Source organism: Typopeltis vanoorti, chromosome 6 (assembly GCF_054136105.1).
Source record: "Typopeltis vanoorti isolate ZY-2024b chromosome 6, IOZ_Tvanoo_1.0, whole genome shotgun sequence".
Classification (NCBI taxonomy): domain Eukaryota; kingdom Metazoa; phylum Arthropoda; class Arachnida; order Uropygi; family Thelyphonidae; genus Typopeltis; species Typopeltis vanoorti.
In genome coordinates, this window is record NC_143554.1 from 115,774,558 (window position 1) to 115,780,693 (window position 6,136).

The following is a 6,136-nucleotide window of genomic DNA, read 5'->3' on the forward strand; positions in this document are numbered from 1 at the left end:
AATACTAATATTAATCTGCCAATACACAGCGAATTAAAAAATTGTGAAATTTACCTCTTCATAAGGATTGTATATATATATATATTTTGTGAGTTCAACAAAGCTTCATCATTGGCCTGTAAAGTAAGATAGGCTGAGAGTCAGCAGATAGTAGGAGAGGAAATAAAGATAGAGTGCATTTTGGTAGAGTAGGTAAAAGAGGCCCCAGCTGACCTGTTTTAGCTGTTTGCCCCCCCCCAGGGCGATTCTAAAACGGTCGTTGATTTTTCACTTTTAAAAAAAGGAAACATGTAACAAAACAAAGAGAGAATAAATCTGGAGAAGGAACGGAAAGGTAAACTTAGAGGTGGGGGAAGGATCTGGCCCGAGTGATGCAGCTCACAAGGAACTGCACCGCCTCGCTGTAAGCCTTCGCTGCTCGGGTTCTCAGGTCCTCCCCCACCTGTGGGAGCTAAAAACCAGTGAAGCTGACTACAGAAATCCACAAGGTGGTTACTGTTCCTTTCTTTTGTTGTGGGCTGTTATGATTCTTTTGGCCACCTCACTTCCCTTGGCCATGTCTAGTTTGCAGAGAGCTATGTAGAACGCCGAAGCTGCCTCCTCGTCTATATTCAGGGCTACCTCTACTTGCTCAGGGGTGATTTTGCTGATGTCATCAACGAAGAGGTCACCCCATTTTGCACTGACGATGTCGGGTCCATATTTCCCTGTGAGGAGGAGTTCAGGTTCTCATACTTTATCTATTGCCTCTTTAAACTTTTCTGCCACCCCGGGCATACCTCTAAGAAGTGGTTTTAGAGTCTCTCCTGCTTTTGCATGAGGGACTTCTGGGTGTTCGGTTTCAGATACTTTTGCTGTTTTGAGATTTGTCAGCTCTTCTTCCTGCGGACTCAGTGGCCGTTTGGAAGTTTTGGTGTTCGTCTCCATCTCTACTTCAGCTTCTTCTACTGTATCTGAATTGGCGATGTCTATATTGGCAGTGGTAGCTCCGCTTTCGTCCGTGGGAGTTACCATGATGGTTTCCGCATTGTCAGTCTCTTCTGTTGGGATCGTATTGCTGGTCTCTGCAATTCTGGTAGGTTTCCCTCCCTTACGGGACCTTTTCGTTGTCTTAGACATGGCGGCATGATCAGGAGTGGCCTCAAGAGGCGGAAACTCTTCCTGTGTTGTGACCTTTTCGTTACTTGGTTTTGTTGCTGATGTGATCGCACCACCCATCCTCTCTGCGAGGGTTCTGGATGGGCAGTGTCGACTATGTGGTCAGTGACCCCACATTTCAAACAAGCTGCCTCACATTTTTCTTGGTTGTGGCCAATTTTTAGGCAGTTCTTGAATTTTATGCGAGGGCAGTCTGCCCCAAGATGATTGAAGGCGCCACATCTAAACCATTGCTTTTTGACGCCTGGGTAATTTACCATTACCCGGGCAGATCCTATGAGGACAGTTAGGAACTTCGGTCCTCATTTCAATAAAGATGGTTACCTCCCCTGACTTCCACTCAGGATTATCTGCGTCATTGTGAACCTGGATTTCCCGTACAACTCCCCACTTAGAGAATATGCTATGAATTATATTGTTGTTCTCTGCATATTCTAGGGGAAATCGTGGTATCTTAAGGGTTCACAGGATGCTCCCAACCATGAAGGGAGATACGTTTACTTTACCACAGTCAAACCCTTGGAGAAGCTTTTCTCTGGTCTCCATATTTTTGGTCACTACCTGGTATCTTCCACCCCCGTAAGGGGTAAATCCAAAAATGTTCTCTGCGCCAACGCAGTCTATAATTGCTTTTGCCATCGCCCTTGCCGGTATTGTGGCGTCAACCTCAATTCCGAGGGTACGCACACGTGGCAGAATGGAGGGCATGATCAGATGGGGGGGGGCTAACTATTCCCACCACCAAGTGTTTGATATTTCCCCAGTCCGGGGTTTAGGAAGTTCTGTAAATTTCCGGTTAAATATCGTGAAACCCGATGGGATTCGTACCGATATTAACGGTTAAGAACAGAACTATACACTTGACCTAAGCCAAAAGGCCGAGAAGCCTTAAACTATAAATAAGCATAAAATTCTATTGATATTAATATCCAGTCGGGATGTCGCGGTCAAGATACTCAGTATTGTATGGAAATGATTCTGTGAAGAATGATCTTCGGAAGTATTAATATTAATCCGCAAATACACATCGAATTAAAACATTGTTAACGCAGGACCCAGGGCATATATGGTGCAGAGGGTGAAGCTTGACGCTTTTCATATTCCCTGTTGTCTGTTTCGGGAGCAGCGATGGGAGAGATTTGTGAGCTATTTTAGCTCACCCTGAGTGGGCAGAAGTGGTTATTCGTCGTTGGGTGTTAGGATGGTTTTCGGTCTTTTATGTTTCCAGTGGTCATTACCGTCATAGTTTCCGGCTTGTTGTATCAGTTGGTTTGGATGGATTAATGTCTTCATAAAGAATTTTTCTGCTATGGAGCGTAGTAGTGGAGAGATGTAGGGGATATTTATGTCCCGGTGGATCTGGGCGTTCCTGATGAACCACGGGGCGCCCAGAATCATTCGCAGGCATTTGTTCTGTAGTCTTTGTAGCTTGAGGATGTTTGTCTTGGAGGTATGGCTCCAGGCTGGGGAGGCGTATATGACTGTGGGACGGATCACTGTCTTGTACAGTAGTATTTTATTTGTTGAGCTTAGTTTGCTGTGTCTGTTGATCAAGGGGTATAGCTGGGCGATAACTTTTGAAGCTTTGATGTATCTGCTCTTGATGTGGCTGTTGAAGCATAATCGCTTATCGAGAAGTATTCCTAGGTATTTTGCTTCAGTTTTCCAAGGAATTTTAGAGTTGAACAGGGTGATGTCTCCTTTGGGGGATGCTCGTCTTCTTGTGAAGAGTATCGTTGTACTTTTCTGGGGGTTTAATTGTAGTCGTCAGTCTTTAAACCATTTTTCTAGATTCAGGATGGTGTCTTGTAGTTTTTTGGTGACGAGAAGTGGTTGACGAGATCTGGCTAGAATAGCCGTGTCATCAGCATAAAGGGCGATGGTGGATGTGAGAGGATTTTGAGGGATGTCTGCCATATAGATGTTGAACAGGATCGAGGCTAGCAGTGATCCTCGAGGAACTCCAGCGAGGATTTTCCGTTGGGTTGAGACTGTTTCATTGATTTTGACTTGCATCCTCCTGTTGGAGAGGTATGATTTGATCAGGTGTATCATGTTTAGTGGAAGGTTAGCGATGATAAGTTTGTAGAGGAGGCCTTGGTGCCAGATCTTATCGAAGGCCTTTGAGATGTCTAGGAAGACAGCTCCAGTGTGTTGATTCCAATTGAATCCTGTGGTGATGTATTCTACCAGTCTATGGATTTGATGGGTGGTGCTGTGATTTTGACGGAAGCCGAATTGTTCTTCTGGAATGCTATTTAATTGGTTGACATGATCTTGGAGTCTGATGAGGATGATTTTCTCAGCTATTTTCCCTAAATTGGATAGCAGGCTGATGGGACGGTAATTTTCAGGTAGGTGTGGGTCTTTGCTTGGTTTGTGAATTGGGATGATGTCAGCTATTTTCCATGACTGGGGGAAGTGCTGCCATTTGAGGATGGAGTTTATGATGTTTGCCAGATGTGCTATGGCTTTGCGTGGTAGTGCCTTGATGACTTGGTTAGTGATGCCATCCGGACCTGGGGCTTTTTTGATCTTGAGATGGTTGATGATGCCGATTATTTCGGTAGGTGAGGTAGGCATTATAGAAAACATTTTTAAACTACCTCTTCATAGGAATTGTAGTATTTTGATATTATATATTTAAAGGTATATTAAATTTTTATAAAACAAACTTTAAAAAATTCGACAATATGTAAATATTTTAACCATAGAATAGCATATATTATTTAACTTATTATATAAAAATAATTTTATTATTAAACATGTAAAGTAATTTATTTACATTGTGTCTAATAATCTAAGTATATCTTCCGTCATGGAAGTGAACTTCGTGTATAAATATATATAAAAAATAACTGCATATTTTTCTTATTTTTTTCTACCCACTGGAGGGTGAAGGTCTCTCCCATTGCGAGAGGTTTGAGGTCTGCTGCTCCCATGGTGATCGACTTATATGGCACTATATAGCCGAATTATAAAATAGACGAAAATAGTTAATTTATTTCTAAAGAAACTACTAGTTTCGCCTTTCTACATGACTTCATCGATCATAATACTTGAAGAGAGAGAGAGAGTTATATAAACTGTTATATAAACGATAAAATCTTTATAAATCTTTTCATATATTCCCATTTTCGAAATCGTAATAGGGACCATCGAATAATATAAAGACCAAATAACAAAGAATATGCAACCAAGCCGGTGTTATTGTCTACAAAGATGAATTAACGCCTGAACTATCCAATAGGGAAGGGTGAAATTCAGCATAAAAGCACCATTCGAAATGACAATCATGTTTAGAAAGATCCGATGATTTTTATGTGCGTTATTCTTTACACCAACTCCAGAATAAATATGACCTGGTTGTGCCTCTTACGGCTGAAAGTTGAAAAGACCAATAACTTAAACAGTTTAAGAAGGAAAGAGAAAATATTATCATTAAAATCATTTAGATTTTCACAAAATGAATGAAAATAATAATTGGACACAGCAGAAAAAGAGTAACTTAGATTCCATTCACGATTAACAGTTGTAATTTTTTTTTTTTTGCCATTAACATCAATTATATAACACATTCGCATTGTGCTATTCAACTGTAATATTATCATATAAATTATTTAAAGGTGTGTGGTGTATATTTAATATTTTAAAAAGAATTTTAAATATTTTTTTAAAAAAATAATTTTTTGAAAATAAAATAATTGTATTATTATTTTTATAAAAACAATATAAAATACTTTCATAAACTGTGTAAAAATGGTTATCATCAAGTAACATAACACATCAAACATTGAAACAAAACTACTTGTATATAAAAGAAAAAAAATCTTTAACGAATTCTTTAAAAATTCGTTTTTATTTTTACACTTTTTTTGAAGACTAGTAAACATCTTCAAGCATTTATTGATAGCTAACCTAAACTATAAATAAATCAAAACATTTCAACAATGACAAATGCAGTCATCGCTTGCCTAAATCCCAAGATATATTATTTGTGTCAGTACTCTGAGATGTACGGCTGATTTTTCACAAAAAAAAAAATAATAATAAATAAATAAATAAACACTGAGTAGATCATTATAACATAATTCTTAACGTCTTTTCGTTTCTCTCAGCAGAATAACCGACGTTAGAGAATTCACTTCATATATAATCGGTCAGTCAGTTTGCATCCTAACCATCACCCGTAGGCTCACAAGTGCCCATAATTTTAAGACATCGAGACGAGAGTATGGCTGGTCATTAATTCCTGTTGTTGTCTGAGACGGAGTGAGTCTCCGAATGAATAGATTTCTGTCACGTTTCCTCCAATGAGCATTGACTGTGGTAATGTCTTTGAATACGGCGCATCGATCCTTTGCTAGTATATGATGGGAGTCACGAGTACAAGGTTCCGAGAAGAATAAGTGGAAATAAACGAATTTAAAATACTGAGTCTCTCGTGGCGACAAATATCTCACAGTGTTGAAGTTACGAAGCCAAGAGTCGATATCGTAAATTCTGTTTAATTTTTTTTTTTTTTATCCCTCAGTTTAGCCTTGAAAACAAATCTAACTTTGAATAATATGGCCTCCTATACCGGAAAAAATTGGACACCACTGGTTTAGAGTTTGCATCAACATTAATTCAACGGTCTGTACAGTTTGCATTTCCCCCCCCCCCCCATTTTATATTCTTTCTTGATGGCCATGATAGATGTAACAGTCGCCAACACCGGTCATGAATCTTGTAAGAAGTTTTACAAAGGCCAAAATTATGACACCGGTACAGACAATAACATGATAAACAAGATTCCAATCTTCAATTTGTTATTTTCCGAGAAAATGTGTATTGGTGAAGATATCATCGTCTTTTTTAGCACACTTCATTTGAAGTGTCCTCAGTTGTTCCCAGCCAGAGTGTTGAGTCACTTTCGATTGTGGCATCGATGTCTCTAAGAAAAATTACTTTGTCCTCTTCTCTTGAGATGTTACAC

The 6,136-nt window shown here is 39.3% G+C and overlaps 1 pseudogene; it reads right to left on the minus strand.

The window, feature by feature from the left end:
- Window positions 1-1,932: 1,932 nt before the first annotated feature.
- Window positions 1,933-2,048, minus strand: LOC150105839 (U2 spliceosomal RNA; annotated as a pseudogene).
- Between the last annotated feature and the right edge of the window lie 4,088 nt (window positions 2,049-6,136).